Source organism: Epinephelus lanceolatus, chromosome 14 (assembly GCF_041903045.1).
Source record: "Epinephelus lanceolatus isolate andai-2023 chromosome 14, ASM4190304v1, whole genome shotgun sequence".
NCBI classification, from domain to species: Eukaryota; Metazoa; Chordata; class Actinopteri; order Perciformes; family Serranidae; genus Epinephelus; species Epinephelus lanceolatus.
Window position 1 is genome coordinate 27474505 of NC_135747.1, and position 20789 is coordinate 27495293.

Sequence of the window (20789 nt, forward strand, 5' to 3'; positions counted from 1 at the left end):
AGGAGCATGATGAATCCATCGTCCAATAGGGAACCCCCAAGAGGTCTAGACGGTGGTGGTGGTAAAGGTGGTGAAGATGAGATGTGAGGAAGATGGAGAAGTGCTGATGATCTGGATGAGTAGAGGAATGAGCCTTTGCTTGAGCTTGTCCTGGACTCTGGATACATCGGCTGGAGGTGAACAGGGTGGAGGAGGGCACTACAGTTCTAAATTAATTGACAGCTGACAGCAGCAGAAGAGTACGATGGAGTATTAGGGCCACATTGAAGAAAAAAAAAATTCTGAGATTTTGAGAATAAAGTCGTAACTGAGAAAAAAGTCATAATATTATGAGAATAAAGTCATAATTTAATGAGAAAAAAGTCATAATATTATGAGAATAAAGTCATAGTTTTTAAGGAAATAACCAACAACAACCAGAATGGATTAGAAACACTGAAATGTAAAGTTCCACCATATGCATGCACTACATATGAAACATACAAACTTACCATATCCATGGTTTGCAGAAACTTACAATGCCAACATGTATTCTGGTGATTGGATGGCTGCTCACCAACATGACTGTCAAGGAATTTACCAAATGTGGATCATCTGGTGTGGATCATCAGCGTTTCTATTTTTTTTTTTTTTTTGTAATCAAAAAAGTGTTTTATTATTATGTTGTGTTAAATGTTGCTTATTTAATACTATAGCAAGTTAGCTATCTAGGTCCTGCCATGTGTGCATAAAGCTATTACAGAGCACCGTAACAGATTTCAAAGCCCAAAAGCCATTAGTTTTATAGACAGATGAATTCAGCAGTGTTAGATATTTATGAAAAAGGCTTTTCTATTTGTTTGTTTCTCTCTCTCTCTGTCTCTATATCTGTCTCCCTCATGAGTGGTAGCACACAACCTTAACATTCACAAGAACAAAGTCGTCCTCTCAACTCTTCTTGTTGCACAAATGGCTGACCTGACACTGGAAGGTCACCTTGCTCTGCTTGAATAAGGTGTTGAGTGGTACTCAAACTTATGTTTGCTTACCGTTCCCAGGCTGGGAACAGAACGTTACGCAGCTGAAGGCAGGTTTAATTTGGACTCCTTAGCACCCTGCATTCCCCCGGGCTGTCAAAGCAGTGTGGAGAACACTCCTTTCTCTCAGTCAGCTCAAGTACATGGAGTGAAGCATTTGCCATTACGCACACACACACACACACACACACACGCACACACACACATGCAAACACGCACAGAAAGATTAAACATAGAGCAAGACAGAGTGTTCCTGCAAATACAGGTTCATCACTGACAGGAAAGTTTCTGCAGAAGTGAAGATATGTTGTTCATACACGCTGATTACTTCATAGAGAAAACTATGAGCTTAGTGATAAGTTCAGTGAGCGTAATTCTCATTGCATGATTGCCCTTTTTTTCCTCCTCAAGAATTCAGTCCATGTAGCCTGTGACGCTGACACTGTGTACACACACATGCATGAGTACCCATAATCACACACACACATGCGCAAATAAGCCAATTGTACTACAATTCATAGTCATGTGCTTTCCATGGCTGAAGAGACTGATAACGCACAGCCTTATCTGTAACCATGACAACACGCTGGATTCACTGTGGGCCCTCTGACGCCTGTTCTGAATTGGCAAAGTGTCGCCAATGGTGTTCAGATAGGAACAGAAGCCTGCTGCTGTGGGAAAACTGTGAGATAGTAGCACCTTTGATAATGTTAAAATCCAGAAGTATTCTGGGTGCACTTTATGCTCCGATGACCTTGGATTGGATTGTTTGTACTGACCTCAGCACCTTCTCCTCAAAAACAAAAACAATGGTTGCCCTGGCTGATGAGATGAAAAGCTGTATGAAATACAGAGCGGTGTGCAGAACATTCATGCAGCGCTGCTGGAATGTGATGTATCTACTGTGGCTGACGTTAATAGTAGTTAATGTTTGGACCCAAAACATTGTGTTCTTTATTTGAGTTAGCCATAACAAGAGGCCAGCGACCAACCCCCCAACCGTCTGCCGTCCTCTACAGACAGAAAGGTCAACTGGAGAGCACCATAAAGAGGAGTAAAGCGTGGTCATTGAGTTCCCCTAAAGTTCAATCAGATTCAGCAGAGGCCCACCACTTTCCCTCTCCCTCTCTGCCCTGCTTTAAGTCTGCACATTCATGGCTGTATGTGTGTGTGACAAAGAGGGGGGGCAAAAGACAGAGATTTTAAGATTGTGTTTAATAAGCAAAAGGGAGTGGGGGTGGATACACTAACCCTGAGGCAGACTGACCCCAGGGTCAAAACAACAGGAAGGAAGTCACATGACCCATTGAAACTCACAGAGAGTAAAGGGTGGAGAAACACACACTAACACAGAGGGAGACTCAGAGAGCAGAGGGATGAAGGGGTGGGATCTGTTCTTTTCACTCTTGTTTTTCTCAGTCAGTCTGACGCAGGTGTCTGCAGACATGCTTGGCGCCTGTCCAGGTGTGGATTACAACATCAAGACCACTACAGGGAAAACAAGAAGCGGGGTGAGACGGAGGAGTAGTGAGAGAAAGCGACAGGCTCAGAAAGAGCAAGACAGAATTTATCACCCCTTTGCGTAACACCTCATATTCCCTTGCTGTCTCCGTGAAATAGCACTATTTGTAACCAAGGCATTAACAATAAAAATGAAGAGATGAAGCTGCCTAGCAACATGTAGACTACTGTAAACTAATCTGTGTGTGTGGTAAAGCGTGGAAAAGAGGACGGTTGGTACAGGCATTGGCTTAAACAGTAGAGAGGGAGGGGAAAATGGGTGGGGCTCACTTTTTTTCTTCCTCTTTTACGAGAGATGTCCAGGTCAAGAGGCAGGATAAACAGTGGTCATTAATGACACAAGTTATTGGTCCCTAAAGTCCTAACGGAGTGGTAGTGTGACATTGGGTCATATGAAAACGGGCTGTAGGAACTGCTGGTTTATTGGTAGGTTGTTAAACTTTGGCCTTTTGATGTTTCCTGTGTGAGATCACTTAAAATTGGACAAAGATAGTGGCTGTACCTTTGCTGTTACAATTTCATGCGTATTAAAGCTGCTACCAGGAGGATAAAAGATAAGGCTGGTGTTATTCTATATTTTGCTTGATGTCAACCAACAAAGCAAGTCAACTTTCGTCCCTTCTGGAGATATGCATGTTATAATATTTCACTTACTTGCACATACTTTTATTTCTGAAAATGGCTTTTCTTCCATGGGTGTCAAAGCCCTATAAAACCATGCACATGCCATTTCCCAAATGTAAAATAGTTTTCATAAAAACAGAATGTTCTGTGGGAATGTATGCATACTTGAGCCGAAGTGTACAGACAGTTTTCTAAAGTGAGTCAAGGTTGATATGATAAGGTGGAGATGGAAAAATAAGACTCACCTCACACACACTACACTCAGACATGCACCTCCTTAAGGCATCGACTCCGCCAGCCACCACGTTCTGTGACAAATACAGGAAGGTGATTATTAACAGACAATGACAATGAGGAGGACTGGATGAGGTCAGCAGTGATATGGATTGGCTAGTCGGAAGCTCTCGGTATCAGTTACCGCACAACCTTCAAGACATTTAGATATTGAGAGTTTGAGGGGGTTGCAGTGAATGTGTAGTGGACTGGGTGGATTAAAAGACATATCAGGGATGAATGATGGGAAATATCAACACTGAGGCTTTGGCACTGAAATCAGTCACAGTCATTCTTGGAGAATAATGGCTGGCTCAGAGGAAGGAGAGTGAAAGTGATATTGTTCCAGGCAGGAAGTGGAGGTCAAGAGGCTCTCTGACCAAGGATACACCACGGCCACAACACTGCATTAAAATTGGCCTGACCTTCAACCTGCCACCACTGTAAGAGAGACTTGGTCCAGGGGTGGAGCCAGACGTTGTAAACAACTGGGGCTTAGCCCAGACCTAAGGGGGTCTGGAGGCGTGCTTCCCAGGAAGATTTTTTCCCTCCAAATATGGCAGCAAGGGATGACATTTTTTTTGCACAAGTTAACATCACCCTGGTTCCCTTGACAAAAAGCCAATTGTATTTTTCCACTGGATTTTGGATGATTGCAGAAAATAAGCTCTGTTGCAAGCCAGACTTTTTGACACGTTGTAAATTTTCTTGTTACTGTTACTTGTGCCAGTTTGAATGCTAGAATATTTTGTGTTGACTCACTTCATAGGCGTGAATAACTCGCATCATACACGCATGAAATTGCTGAATCGATGAATGAACTTCCACCGGTACGTGCGCGTACCGTTCACATGAACGTACATGAACGCGCAGCTGGACCGGCTTGTAAACAATGGGCTGGAGATCAACACAGAGAGATGGTGTGTGAGGTCATGCTATACTCCAGATTTTACACCTCTAATTCTTCATATAGCAATTTTTTAATTCCTTCAATCTAGAAATGATGAATTTCACTTATTGCTCCTTTAAGATGAGGGAGCTTGGAGCGCTAAAATGCTAACAATTTTTTGCATACCTGCACCAACCCGTATGCACTGTTTGAACTACTAAAAATTCAAGCCATAATAGAATGCCTAAAATTCTGCACATCACTTGTCACATTACTAATTTTCATTCCTGCCTAAAAAAATGCAAAAACCTATTTTTGTTGCACTGTATTGAAGGGAGTTCACAGAATGAATGTTTAGCTGACAAAAGATCCAAAACAATGCCTAGAAAAATGTAGTCTTCAAAACTCTCAATTGAATATTAGTCCAACGAGAAATGTTTACTCAATTATATTAGATTTCTGGGGGGAGTAGCATAGATTCAGGGCTTTTAAAAAAACATTTTGAAGCTAGGGCCTGAGAAGCCTCTCCCAACTCTGCCCCTAACCCGGACAGCGCCAAAATGTCCAGCGCTCCTCTTATCAGCTGTCTGATGATAATTATTGTGTGTACAGCCAAATATGTGCGTGTATCTATCCGTCTTTGTGTGCCGTTGTCCAGTGTGTATGTTTGAACAGCAGATACCTGAGAGTGCAGGTAGCCCAAACAAGGTCACAGTGTACCTGGGGATTTTCCTGTGACCCGGAGTGCAGAAAATAAACAAGACAAAATGCCAATAACAACAGGCAGAGGAGAGAAATGGCACAAATGAGAGCATACATATACATAACTGCTGACAGGCTGTATGACTGGAGATATGAGCTTATCAGAGTCTGTCTGCCATGCTCTTTTTTTTTCTCCACTCATTTGTATTTCAGGTCGTGTGGCTGGGGCGGAGGCCGTGCGGTATATTGTTGGTGGTGGAGGGGTAAGCTCATCAGACTGTCATTACCACAGAGAAAAACAGAAAACACACATGCACACAGATTCATGTAAACACAAACACATCCCTCTCACTGTCTCTTTCTCCTATGCACAAACACATTTGCCTGAGCCTGCCCTCAGCACAGCTTTGTTCCAGCGAGCAAGTGGGTTTAAAAACAAATGACGTGCTTGGCCTTTTATTATGTTCCGGACACTGTTTTTCCTGAGGCTGGAATGCGGACAGGAATGTGTTGTTGCTCTGTTAGCGCTCAGAGGGAGAAAAACCTATCATGCTATCATGCTCGAGGAAAAAAGAAGAGAGGAAGGCAGGAGAAAGAGGAGAGAGTGAAGTAACCATTTAAAGAGAAGTGGGGGGAGAGATGTAAAAAGAGAGTAAAAGTGGCTCAGGCCAAAAGTAGTTGCAGAAAAACAGCCTATTATTGTTAAGGGTAAACCAGGAGTAGTGAATTCTCCCCGGTGCGGTTGGAGTTGTGATGGGAGCTCTGCTGCTTTTTACTGGTCTACTTTCGCTCTCTGTGTCTCTGGTTTTCATTACAGCTGTTATGATGCTCCGTGCTCAGGCCAGGCCAACACTTGCATAACAGCCTGCCTGTTATTGGCCTGCTAGTGTAAACTGTGCTGCTCTCTCTGGCTTTTTTTAATGTACAGTTCTGATGTTCTTTACCATTTCAACAGCCCTGCATGGAATCCAGACGGACAGTCGTTCCTCAAAGGCATTCGTGGTGTTGCACTTTGCACATACAAAAAGAGATGGAAATGTGTGAAGAATTAATAAAGACAGCTTGAGAATAAGTTTAACCCCTCTTTACTTTCTTACCTGTGCAAGCCTGGCCCATCTACAGCCACTTTCACACTGCCTGTTCAAAGAAAAAATAAGCTGAGGCATTTTTACATACGTATATAAACCTTCTGTCCTTACTCTGCATTTATTTCGTCCATATTTGTGCACATTTTCTGTAAGCTTCCAGACACGAACAAAACTGATGTTTCCATTGTCAGTGTAGACGCACCGTGCCACTCCAAGATGGCCAGAGATGGACCTTCTCTGGAGTAGGTCCAAGAGCCGGGTCGCCCACCCTCAAGCGGGTAGCGGTAACATCTTGCCAACTGCAGCCAACCCCCAATGACCCCTGTTCTTTGTGGTTTGGAGATTATTTTCTCTCCTGCGTCCTGTTTTTACTTTCCATATCTGCTTTATTTTACTGTTTCATGTTCACGTTCAGCAGTATTAGAAGTTGTGTGAAGTTGCTGCTCGAAACTCAAATTTCCTTATTTTGATGCTTCACAATAAAGTTTATACGTAACAAAATAACCAGAGACTTTTATTGTGAAGAATCTATAGGAAATGAAATATGTTATTACTGAATCAGTGGAACTTTGTTAGCAGCTTCTCTTCAATTGAGACAAGTCTAATAGTGCAGCAGGGAAGAAAGTGAAAGCAGAAACAGCCGCAGTGAGATGCTGATGAAGAGCTGCAGACAACAGGCTCTTACTGCACCTCTGCAAACAGCTCACCTCCAACAGGTAAACCTCTTTTACCTGACCTGTTGTGGAAAAACAAATGCAACAAAAATAACGGGATTTTAGCTTCCTGCTTTTAAATGTCATCGCTCAAGACAAGCCATCATCATGTTAAGACACACCTTCAAGAAGGTAGCGCTGTTGTAATAGAAATGCAAAGCCCTGCTGTGCTGGGCTGATGGCCCAAACGTAGCCAAGCCAAGCCAGCCCATGACTGTTGAAAAGGTGTGTTAGATGTATCTATGCCAACAAAAAGTACACATGGAAGTATGTGGGCAGTGATGGTTACATTTGAAATGAAAATACCTATTTTTGTACGCAAAGGTAGATTAAATGAGCCTCGAAAGGGACAGCTTGCATGGTGGAACTACACGTACACACTCTGGACAGCAATGCTGTTGTGTTAAACATCGTGCCTCCTTTGCTTCCAGGACACCAGCATGCTGTCTAAAATCAAACACTGGAGCAGCGTTATGCTGGCATTGTTTTATTTAGTGTAAAAAGCAATGCCAGCGTAATGGCGGATCTTCTTCATGGCAGCATTGCAGATTCTCTGTGTTAAAGTGGCTGGTCCGACAAGCACTTTGGTGAAAGCATACTGACACACACTACTCCTCCCATTCCACTCCTTGAGTGTGAGACAAAAGCAAATCTTGTGGGGCAGACCCGTGTCCAGCCTGGCTGGTTCTAACCGTCCCTCTTTAGCTGACAATTCAGTTTCTTGAAAAGGTGGGGAGAAAGAGGTAAATGGTTGGCTGATCAGTTGAGACATTGATGAAATTCACTGTATTTTGTCCCTTTGTTTTGTATCCACTGCTTTGTCTTCATCAAGCAAAAGTCAGAGATTGAGAATGCCAGTGCAAAGTCAAGAAGCATGCATGTGATGAGACAGTCTCATCAGATCCACTGTGCTGTGAAAATGGTTGGCTTGTTTGTCTTGTTCACTTCTTCATGATGTTTTCTCTGAGCACAAATACAGACTCTCTGCTAGTTATTTCTTCTCATGCAGGTGCAGAATGTACATGCAGACAGTTAACTGTTGGCTGTTTAACAGAGTATATATTCATGACCTGTTTGACATCTTGAGAAGGAAAAATAATGGGCCTGCGGCACTCAGCCCCAAGCCCCTTTTACACAGAGATCCCACAGCAGGGCTGCAATGAAGACTCTTCATTACACTGCCTTTGCTTTTTTATATAGAACCAGACAAAGTAGGTATAATGCAACAGCAGTTTTATTTTAGATAGCATGCTGGCATTCCAGAAGCAAAAGAGACGTGACGTGCCTGATGTGAAACACAACAACGTCTGCCTTTAGTGTGACATATATAAGCACAGGGCAGCACTTTGTAAATGATAACAATGGAATACCATGGCAAAAGCAATCAGTTTCCATCCCTGTTATATGGTTGCTGATCTCATTTTCTGCTCTTATAGGGTAATGAGCTTTTAATTGTTTCCCCAATTTGTGGACATTTTTGGCTGCTGTTTTTCTTAGAGTTAGCTGCTAACAGCAGTTAGGTGCTTTTAAATCTCCTAGTGGTGGGTAGCACCCGTAACACAACATCAAAAAGCTACACCCATCACGTTCTGTCAGTTGTCCCTTTTATGTGAGATTTATAGTTCTAAGTCGAATCGAGGCCATACCTTATGCTGTAGCCTGACGTGCACCTCTCTAGAAATGTAACTACATGCTGTGGCGACGCAGACCTCCAGTCTAATTTTTGTAAGCTGAAACCATTTCCCTCAGTGGAGACAAAGCTTTTATTGTGTTTTATTTCACAGATAAGAAAAAATAAATTGTGAAGACAATAAAGCCTCCACAAAATAATATTTTGTGTGTGATTTATCCTTCAGGGATTTATACTTCAGGATTTATCCTGGCTTTATATGAGCAAAAGAAATCTCTACTCGTCGCTAGGCTAATTTATACACTGTAAAATGCCATAGGCTTGTGCTAATAACATTAGTATGTTATATTTGTTTGGAAAACATCTTTAGTTTAAGATAGTAGTTTTGTCGGTGAACGTGAGTTGTAATGGAGCCAAATTTTGCAACCTTTGTTCAATGTTGCTGTTGTCCCTGGCTTCATATGGGTTAAGGAAAAGTCTGGTAGCTGCTAGGCTAATTTATATAATATTAAATGCCATTGGCTTATGCTAAAAACATTAGCATGTTGTATTGGTGGGGAAAATACATCGAGCAAAAGACAAATGCTTTGTCTTGTTGATTTGTGTAGTTGTTTTTATATTGTTTGTATTATATATTTTAAGCAATGTTTAATGTGTGTTTAATGTGTGTTTTGAATCAAATGAACTTTATAGCACTTCACAGAATCCCCACTGCCAACTACTGTTTTGGAGGTCTAACTGCAGAGTGACACAGACACACCACTGCACAAGTATAAATGCTTGCAACAGGGTAGACTACGGCATAGTCTCTGCATAGAGCTGACGCACAAGTATAAATCCCACTTTACACAGATGTCGATTTGGCTCTGTAACTACCTCCACTGCCAGCTCAAAGGCAAGACAACTGTCATCCCATTCCACAGTCATATCGTTAATACAGAATGGCGAGGTGATTTAATAGTGCAACATTCCCTCCTTGAACAGGCAGTGTAAAAGGGGTAGACAAGCCAGGGATATCAAAGGGCTGAAAAACATACTAAGGTATTGCTAGTTCTGGTCTTTTGATGGGATTTGTGGCCAATCAGAAAAATGTAGAATATCACCAGCCTCATTAAGCAACATGAGGATATGTGAGGTGACATAACATGTAGTTAGGTGATGTTCTTTGAAGCAAGGTACAGTCCTTTTGTTACGCTGACAGTGACATGTACCTGTCTGACAGGAATGGTGCTGTGCAGCGTTCTGCCTGATGCTCACAGCCACAAAAATGCAGAGAAATGCACTAGTTGTGATTGTAACTCCACAGAATTTGTCTTCCAAGATTTTTCTAAATGTCAGAGACACACAGGATCATCTACACCTCACATATCCTGCTTTGTAAAGTAAACAGCAAATAGGGTCACGTTTAAAACACGGTGTGTATAGCTGCAGGAAAACATGACTTACCATGTGCAGCTATCAGTTGAGCATGTTATGGGTTGTTTAGCCCACATAAATGTAAAATGCATTGAGGACATCAGCTATATCTCTAACAAATTGCTTAATAATGGACCCCATTCACGCATTTGCATGGAATACATGAGCTGAGTTTGATGTTATCTGAACGTGTGAGTGCATGCATGAGAGAGCAAAGACGAATTAGCAAAAAAAAAAAGTGTATGTGTAACAGGCTCATCCTTCACCAGGGGCACTCAGGGACCTATTTGTCCCAGCAGGGAGAGGCGGGTGAGGGATGAGGTCTAGAGCTCCTCGGCCTGTCTGGAGCTCACAGCAGGGCAGGAACACCCAAGATGGATGAGAGGGGGGCTAAACGAGAAAAGGTGGATCAACGAGAGTGGGAGAGAAGAGGAGCGGTGGAGAGGATAGCTGGTAGGACGGGGGAAGAGAAGATGAGCGATGGGTGGACAGTCTTTCTTTTGATCCATCATTGAGTGATGCTCCATTCAATCTGTTGACTGAGACCACCTGGGGGACTCCAGGGGAGGCTGTGTGTTTGTTTATTAGCGCTCGGGGGGAGGGGTATCACTCGCCTGTGGATGGCTGTCAGCCTCACGGACCTCCACATTAGGGTGATTGAAGGAAACTGATGGCTCACTTCCAGACAGTGTCAATGTCTTTGCGGCGCTCAGTAGACCTGCTGTGTGATTTCAATGATGGAACCCAGCTTTCATTACAGTGATACAGGAGAAGCCAAACAACCAAATCTTTAGTGTCTTGAATCCCATTTTGTTATTGTTGTCACTGAAATGAATAGTCAAGTGGGGAAATCAATCCACGCCTGTTTTATGAATGATTTTGCTCCTTTTTTTTCTCCACTGTTTTGTCTTACTTAGTCGTGTAAAGAAAAGGTCTTCAATTGTGTGTTTCCCTGATTATTTATTTATCTTCCCTTCACCACCACCAGCCTCCATCATTCATATAATAATGTGGTAATTCCCAAATGAGGCTCCCATCCCCCTTCACTTTTCCTCCCACTCTTCACGAGCCCTGCTTTCTGCTCCCATCCACCTTCCCTGTTTATCACTTTCTTGTGTATTTTTGTGTGACTCTCTCTCTCTCTCTCTCTCTCTCTCTCTCTCTCTCTCTGACACACTCACACACACACACACACACACACACACACACATAAATGACCCCACGCAGGGGTCAGTGCACAGGCTGAATATGTCTTTTGTGACCAGAGGTGTTATAGCTCAAAATGTAAATCTAAACAATGACAGCATTGCCCTTCAGCTTTCATTCACGTTCTATCTCTCTTCCTCTCTGCCCGTTGCTCTCAAGTATAGCAACATTTGAAAAGAGTCCGTCCGAGATGGTGCTTCGACGACTTTGTCTAAGTGAACTGCATGTCCTTGTTCTGCTCTGTGCGTCATATGGAGAGCAGCAGAAATAAAAACTTGAGTCTTGATAACTCAGAACATTATCAGAGATGGGTTTTTTTATAAATGCAGATAGTTCAAGTTCAAGTTCTTTATTCTTATTATATGCACAACAATTACAGAGAAGTGATCGCTGGAGATGAAAATCTGAGGTCTCGGGCTCCCTCCAACAATGCAAGTAAAAGCTAAATCTGAATCCATTACATAAAAAAGTGCATGTTAAAATATAGGGCTAATTGTATAGACTGTATTGCAAATTATTAAACTGAATGCAAACAGGAATGGAGTAAACGTATATGCATAATGAGAGAAAATAAATGTTCAAACAGATGGCTGTTAACAGTAAGTACTGTATATAAAGATAAAGTGACAGTATTTAGAGAAAGGAGACAGAAATTAAAGGAACTAAGCATTTGTTTTCATCAGTTAAAGGTCCAGTGTGTAGGATTTAGTCACATCTATTGGGAGAAATTAAATATCTATTCATGATTACATTTTTATACGTTCATAATCAACTGAAAATAACAAATGTTGTGTTTTTGTTACCTCAGAATGAGACACTTATTTACATACAAAGCCGGTCCTAGTGAATCCGCCATGTTGTTCTACGGTAGACCAGGACAGACAAATGAAACAATAGCTCTAGATAGGGCCATTTACTTGTTCGTGTCACCCCCCATAGTTCTCCTACATGCTTGGTAAATGGGAGAAGCTTTAGTTTCACCATTGGATGCCACTAAATGCTACACGCTGGACCTTCAAGCAGACAAATAGTCTAAAAGTCATTATTCAGGAATACGAGGAACAAATTTGAGCCTCTGAGGTTCATTTGGACATGTACATAAATGTTCCACGACACAGTGTAACCATTCATCCTTCTAAATATACGTAACATTAATGTCATCGCCTTAGTTTGCTTTAAGATTGTGAAACTTGTGACTGATAATAATGGCAAACTGTTACAGGTACAGTGATGTGACATTAACAACAACAAAGACACTACAGTGCTCTAGCTCGGCTCTGCTTCATGGTTGGCCATGCAGCTGTTAGACCTTAACTACAACGGCAATTACCTCACTATTGCTTCCTGGACTGTTTGACAGTGTGAACATCATCCAACTCTTAACTGTAATTTGAAGAGCATGTATGTAGAGGCAAGAGATCATTAGTGGCTCTGTGGAGAAGTTGTCATGGTACTGAAATGGTAGAACCATAAATGGTGTCTCTTGTGTCTCTAATGCTTCATTTCCATCGCATGTATGGCTCAGCTCCACTCAACCCAACTAGCTCTTTCTTGGTTTCCATATGCAAAGGTTGTGGTTAGTGCCTGGTTCTTTTATTGGTGCCATCTTGGTCGAGGTTCCAAGTGAGCTGAGCTGATACTAGAAAGTGGATTTAAGGGTGCTTTCAGACCTACAGTTGTCTTGCTTTGGTCTGAATCAGGGACTAATTTTGTTGCAACATTGCATAATTGCCTAGAGTTGGTTCGTGTTCTCACGGCAGCATTTACAAGCGAACCTGATAAAATGCCTGCACGAGAAAGCTGCTCTTGATTGGTCAGAATTTCCATGTGGGAAAAATCCAGGAAGTAAACAAAATGTTGAAGAAGAGTACACTTGCAAGATAAATGTGACACTTTCTAATGTCACAATGGAGGGACAACTACGCAGGTTGATTTTAGCGCTGCTCATTGTGGACTATATTGCTGTCATTGTTCATTTTAGTCAAACCATACAGTTTGAAAACGAGGCACGGCTCCAACTAGAAAACAATGTTTTGATGCATTGGATGTGCTGAATGTGCATATTAAGGCAGTACAGGAGGAGGTGCACATTAATAATCCTCCAGGACTGTAACATGCTCATGTTTAACCCAAACAATGTGTCATGTGACTGCAGTTGGTTCAGATTGAGGTTGGAACACGTTCTCACCACAAATGAACCGCAGATTTAGTATGCAACCGTTGTTTTGGTGCGGACCCAAGTGTGATTGCTGTGTTCACACCTGCCCAAAGGAACCGCAATTGGGGGGCAAACAAACTTGAGTTGGATTGAACCAAACCAAACAGGGCAGGTGTGAAAGCAACCTAAAGCACTGCAGACCACTGACTGGTCTGAGATAATTGTCACTAGAATTGTCATTGCACAAACCTGGTACCAAGAGTGAGTCGAGTCGAGTTGAGCTGACCCATGCAGTGGCAATGAAGCAAGTGATGGTGGGATCTCTGTGTTTTTTTTCTTACCACAGGTTTGTGCTTGTTGACATTTAAAGCAAGAATATGTAATGTACATTATCTATTTCTTTTATAAACAACAAGTGAAATTCATAAGCTATAAACCACGCACTTGCCCATTTTAATACACTAAGGAAGTTTCCCACTATAGCTGCACTTGATCTGGTATGACCAGTAGCTTATGATGACTAGTGTTAGCTAAGTTTAGCTAATTTTACAGAGATATGACTGCTATGTTACTGACTTTCCTGTGCTCCTGTTACACAGATAAACATTTCATTGGAATTATCACAAAAGTCAAACAAAAAGAAAACATACTGTACCTCAGCAGAAGTTTGTGGTTTCCTGTTTTTTGTGCCATTCAGCTCTCTCTCTGTCATGATACCCAGCGTCTTTAAAGCAACTGACTCCAGGGAATCATGGGAAATATGGGGAAATCCAATGTGTCATCATCCTGTGGTCACAGTTCAGCAAAAGTTATATTGTCTCACATTAATCCTTTGTAAAGACATGACAGAAATCATTGGAGCAGGTGTCATTCTGAAAGACTGTATGCATTTATGAAATGGGAATTGTCACTTAAATCACTAATCATCATATCCTCTGTCAGTTGGAAATGACTGTAGGAAGCTGATGGTCTATGTAGGGCCAAATTCCAGTTTCATCTTGATTTTGGTAAATGGACTGCACTTGTATAGCTCCTTTCTAGTCTTCCGACCACTCACTTTTACACCACTGAGTCCCATTCCCCCAGTCACACACTAGTGGCTGAGGTTATATAAGGTGACACCTGCTACTCAGTAACCATTCATACACTCTCACACACCTATGGAACAGCCATTGGGAGTAATTTGGGGTTCAGTATCTTGCCCAAGGATACTTTGACAAGCGGACTGGAGGAGTTGGGGATTGAATGACCTGCTGTACCTCTGAGCCTCTGATCCACAGCTGCCCACAATTTTAACTGTACAGTACTCGAGAATAAGTGTGATGATGTCTCCCAGTGTCTCATTACAGAACGAAGACATATTAAGAGGAATTCCAAGTCCCCCCCATTTAAGTCAGGTGTGCATACCTGACTACGGTGCAACGTTGTGTTTGTAATTTTGGGTAATGGTTGTCGCCACGCACTGCCTAAACCACTCTGCGATCCAAACACTAAGTGAACCAGACAACATTGTGATTGCAATCTTGAGTGAGAGCTGGCATGTACACACTTATCTGACCTTTTGTTCTCTGCTTTGCAGGATACTAAAGATAAATAAAGATATTTTCATACCGACAGATATTGAGAATGAACTGTTTAACAGGCTTGTAAAGGCTGGTATGATCACAACGTCTGTCAACTGGAATTTCACCAAGGTTGACCTTGTGTTGGAAGAGTGAATTGTTGGCAGGTTAGGATGTCCATGACATTACTATTCAGAAGCAAATGGGCTTGCATGTTTCAACACACAAGGATTTTTGTTTTTCAAAGCAGAGAAGCATCAGCTGAACCAACAAGAGCGATGCATATTTATTTGCTAGTGAGTTTGACACAGGTAATACCTGAGTTTTCCTTGAATACATGATCACAGAATAAAAGACACACATGCAGCTCATTGACACTCAGCAGCCAAAGAAGCAGATGGTGTTTTCTTCTAGGGAGCTGGTGGCCGTGTGCAGGTCGTGTGCCATCTCCACCAACCACATCCATCAGTCTGAGGCGAAAGCAGGGAGGGGAGCAGGAGACTTGTAGCGGGGGACCCACTCCTAAAAAAAAATCTCCCTCATAATGTGCTCTTGGGGATGCGGTTACTTTCAACGGGGTTTCCAAATTTGTAATCCTTACATCATACACTCTGCGTGGCTACTGTTCTCTGAATTTATGCTCCAGAAAGTTTTTGAAAGCCTCTCTTTCTGTTGCTCACGCTCACTTTGATTAGGCCACGCAGAGCAGTAAAAAGAAGCAAAGCTGTTGGAACACTGGTGTGATGAATAGCCGTACCTGTGCTTGAGGAAACATGTTCCCCAGCAGTGTAATGAGGACACACCCTGAGCTGACCTGCAGCTGTAAACACACATGCAGACGCACCTGCCAAGTATGAGTCACAGTACGGTGGGCAGGGCCAGCAGAGAGAGCATGAGCTCATCATGTTGGTTCCCGCACATTCCCACATCTCATCTCCGCCTCCCCCTGTTCCCTCTGTCTTTGTCTCCCCATCTCTCTTACCTGCCTCTTCCTGTTTCTCCCTCTTCACCTCTTACTCGTCCCATTTCCTCCTCCATTGTGTGTGTGTGTATGTGTGTGTGTGTGTGTGTGTGTGTGTGTGTGTGTTTGTTTGGGAGTCTTTGTTGTGGCTGCCGCTCTATCATCAGAAGCAGGAAGGGGTGCGTTTGTGAGTGTGTGAGGTGGGTTTTTGTTCACCTGGTGGCCAGGTAAAGAGGCGGGGCAGTGTGTGTGTGTGTGTGTGTGTGTGAGTGTGTGTGTGTGTGTATGTGCACATGTTGGTAGGGATTACAGTCAAAGCAGCCAGCGTGAGAAACAGGAGATGCACAAGAAGCGTGAGAACACTACCTGGAAAACAGCTGGGAATGTCTGTTGAACAGGCTGACCAAACACACATGCATATACTTAGAAACACATGCACACACACACACAGACACGCACACACACACAGTGATACATGCAAGTGAGCAATAGGCACTCCTACACATGCATTCCTGTAAAATACATGCTGGGTCAGACCCAGCTGGGACTTCCATACTGACTCATTTCTCAAGAATCATAGTTTCATGGTCTGGGAACTTGTGGATAACAGAAGAGATTCCTTCATTTCATGTTTTTGACTTTTAATCAAATGTGACACAGTAATTAAACATGACTTTGCAGAACATTGTAACCCCAACCCGCATCACCACATCCTGTCCTCACCAATGTATAATACATAGTATGTATGATGTAGACGAGGACGTTTGCAGTTGCCTTGGTCAGCACCGCTAAATTTGTGCTAAATCTATGCTCTTATGTCTATTTTGGAAGTGTTGGTGATGCTTTTAATGGCTGGCTTTGGATAGTGGTGGCAAGTGAATGAGGAAACCAACTCAGTCTGTAAGCTCTCCTACTGCCGACTTCTGCTGGCTAGCCAGATCAAGGTTTTCAAATGTGAACATCAGTAAACATCGAAGAAAAGATGGACAAGATAGGTGCTTGTTGGACTAGCATCATGCTAGCCATCGTACAGGTGAATGAAAATCAACTGGACAACCTCCATGCTGCATCACTTTCCAACTGTAATATCAGGGACTGTAATATCCTCTAAATTTATCTTAACTTCCTGAAATCCAAATTCCTGGCAGTACCATTCAACCAGGAAGATCTTCTTCTATATGCCCATCTCACAGAGTGGAGGGCACTGTGTGCTTTACGGTGATAGGGACTGATGTGACGATTGGAATGAGAGATGCTGTCCCGTTCCTGCTGTGGATCACTGCTATAGCAGTTAAGAGCAACGCTGCCCATGTTCAGGAGGAACAACCATGTGGCCATCTTGGTGTTTGGACAGTTTGGACTGTTTTGAATCATTCCACAATCAGAAACCGTGGATTACGAGAACCATTTGGAAAACATGGACAGTTATGAAGCAGTAGCCAACAATGGAAGATGCAAAAATGACTAATATAATTCCACATGATAAATAAATGATTGATTGATTGATTGATTGATTGATTCAGACACTGACAGAGGTTCACTTTAGTATGCACACAGTGTGATTGTATGTGCATGTGTGTATGCGTGTTTGTGTCTGTAAAATTGGATGGGAAGAAACAGTTTGTGTGTTCTCAGATTACACTGGAAAGAGGAAGCTAACTCTTGTTTACTGCACTTTTGCTAGTAGATTATGCAACACCAAAAAGATGACACGTGTGTTCCAGCACTGCATGTTTACAGTATGTGTGTGTGTGAGGGTGAGACAGAGAGACAGAGACAGAGAGAGATGCTGTCGTTAGTCACTGATCATGGTGGAAACTCATACACATTATAGAAAGTGCTATTTGTGTAGGTTCCCACAGTTAAAGAGGGATCTGTTACACACACACGCACACACATATAGGTAAAATGGGTGTGCCTCAGGGTATGCTCTCTCTGTGTGTCTCTTTCCTCTCCTTCGTGCATTATATCTACAAATTTGGTGAAAACATTCCTGTATGCAGAAGTGTTTGCATTCCTGCTTGTAGGATCTGTAGGAACAAACTGGGAACCTGAACACATATGTCATCTACAAGCTAGCGTCACAGAGTTTGATGGAATCCAAATATTTGGCTTGTGATCAGGGGAGGAACATGTTCCATCCTGCGTTAGGCACCTTTTGTGGTGTCACCTGTATGGATTTCAGCCAAGTCCATCTCCAGCAAACAAGATCATTAACTTTGTCATCATGAATGACTTCAGAAGGTTAGGTAAATCAAATACTGACAGCATTACCATCCACAGCAGGGTTCCTTTGGAAAAGGCTGATGGAAAACCTGATGGAAAGATCCATGCAGATCTCAAAGGCATTACTTACAGGTTGTGGTGGGTGGAGTTCTAATAATCTATACTCAGGTGAAAGTAGGAGAAGTACAGTGGCCGATGTGAAAATGCAAAAACACAAGTAGCCCTATCTAGAGCCAGTGTTTGGTTTGTTTGTTCTTGGCTATGGTAGAAACAACATGGCGGACTCCCTAGAAGAGCTCCTGCTCCATATGTCCATGTGAAGATTTAAACAGCTCATTCTAAGGTAAGGAAAACACATTGAATCTTATTATAAAGTAATGGAAACACAGTTTTGAATTTCATATACCATTGCTACCAATAGTGGCCCCTAAATCCTACACACTGAGCCTTTAATACTTTGAATAAATTAATGACACTTACCACTTTTAATGAGGATTCATGAATTTAAAAGCCTGGCAGACCACTAGAGACAAGTTAATGTAATTATCATAACATCAATATTAATATCAACATTAATATTACCGGAAAAACAAGATAGCTAACGTTAGCTATGGTAGGTAACTACATTTTCACCAACTGCATGTGCAGCGTACTTCAACTCTGAAAACCAATTGACCTCTTTGAAACTGAAATATGAAATTTCTTGATTTGCAATTCAATTTTCACAAATTCAGATCCAAAAATCCAAGTTTCAGAACTTCAAAAAATAGATACAGGTCACTCAAAATTGATTGGTCAGTTTTGAATTTTTGAGCCAGTTTTTTTACTTTTTACCTTACGACACTTAGAACAAAGGAAACACTTTGCACATCTATTAAACAAGACAGGTGCGTTGGAGAGAAAAGACCAAAAACTTGCTAAAGGACTCCCACACACTGTCTAACGTGCATTATATAATTTATTTGCGACATTTCGATACTAGACCTTCATCAGGCAAACCTTTGCCTGATGAAGGTCTAGTACTGAAACCAAGGCAAAAAGTCTCTATACATTGTGATTTTTAGGCTATCCAATCAATCAGCAAAACAACTGTAAGGACGACAAAGTCTTTTGTCTTCACTACAAACAAAGGTCCTAGATCTCACTCCAGGAAACATCTGCCATTGGCTGATTTAGAGCTTTAGAGTGTCAGAAAGGTTTAACAAATTCTGTTGATATAATATGATTTTTTTTTCTATTTAAATTGTAGCATAAAGATACTCTGAGCATTTGTCACATAAGCTGACATGACTCTTATTATATTTTACAGTTTGCCGTAGATTACAGCCAAGGTTTTATTAAAGCAATCTCACACAGTGTGACATGCCATGAACCTACAAGATTGCGGTTATCACACAAGGTGCAGGGGTCTAAATTCTCATGGAGATTAGAATGGTGATGTCATTTTATATTTTCAGTCGGTTGTTATGAGGAAGAATACATCGGTTTGTGTATGTTTACAGTGTGTTTGTGTTCAAGGTAACCTCCCTTTCTCTGTGCTCTCAGCCTGTAATGCAGAAAAGATGTTGCGCTGAAGACAGATTGTTGTGGGGGACATCCATAAACCCTTTTAAAAGTACACACACACCGACACACACACACACGTGGCCACTAATGTAGTGGCGGTGTCCCAGACAGCTTTCCGGAAACATGCCATTTCCTGTGGAGCTACTGGAGGTCTCTGTCCATAAGGCTGATGACTCCCTGGGGCATCTCGCTACTTTACGCTGCTCTGCTGTTGCATGACCCGCCCCCCTGACAAACACACACACATTGCCACGTGCACACACAAGGACTCACACAGCAGCTGACACGTAGACGATATTCACGGTCAAGCTATCTCACTGAGTTGGCCTTATATCTCTGTAATAGCAATTTGCATGGTACATAGAGGCTCAGGTGTTATCGTCTGTGTGACTCTTTCAGCATACAGTAACGGAAGTATTATTTTCCTCTCCTCCTGATCCGTCCTTTCACACTGAGTAGCAAAGAACAGAGGAGACAGGCTCACTAAATGGCCTGCAGCTTACTCCCTATCCCTCCTTTACGATTTAATGAGATAAATTAGAGTCTTTAATTAAACTTCAGGAGCAGGAGGCAGAACAGGAGCAATGAAGAGACCAGTGATGGATGACATTTGGTTTACTGAGAATATGTCATACTTTGCTCTCTAGGATTTTGCTCTCTCATTAGTCTCCTAGCGCCTATGTATGCTGCAGGGACAGATCCTCCTAATGGAAGGGATCTACCTTCAGGCTATCATTCTGCCCTGCCTCCGTCGGCCAACCTGCACATTTCCCCATAGCCTGCTACTCCTTTCCAGCTGTTCTCGTCCACTCCTCTTTGACTTGCTCCGTCTTTACTGTTCGCATACTTAGGATTTACGTACAAACATGACAAGTCCCCCTCGCCCTGCACATGTACACAGACATAACCCCTCCCTCCCTCTCCAAACACATACCACTGGCCATATAGTAGACAATTAGACCTTTTTCTTAGCATTAATTACCATTTTAATTAGCAAGGCTGTGAGAATGAATAATCTGACAGCATATGGCTAAGGGTGCAAAATCATAATCCTATCACAGTGTTATTTATTCCCTCCCAGTTCCAGGGGCTGTTTCAACATGCTGGTCTAATTACTATTGCTGGGGGTGGGGACTGGGAGCCAAGCGCAGAAAAACAATAACAATGCTAATGCTGGAGGCAACGCAAGGTTAGGCCTACACCCAATTCTTAATGCACTCTTTCTCAATAGGGAGCAG

The 20789-nt window shown here is 42.4% G+C and overlaps 1 long non-coding RNA gene across 1 annotated transcript; it reads right to left on the bottom strand.

The window, feature by feature from the left end:
* Positions 1–2258: 2258 nt before the first annotated feature.
* LOC144466868 (uncharacterized) lies at positions 2259–13977 on the bottom strand. Its single transcript, XR_013493282.1, has 5 exons — positions 13892–13977; positions 6123–6162; positions 5970–6035; positions 3407–3469; positions 2259–2504 (listed from the first exon to the last, which is right to left on the bottom strand). It is a non-coding gene; the product is annotated as an uncharacterized LOC144466868 (long non-coding RNA).
* Positions 13978–20789: the final 6812 nt, after the last annotated feature.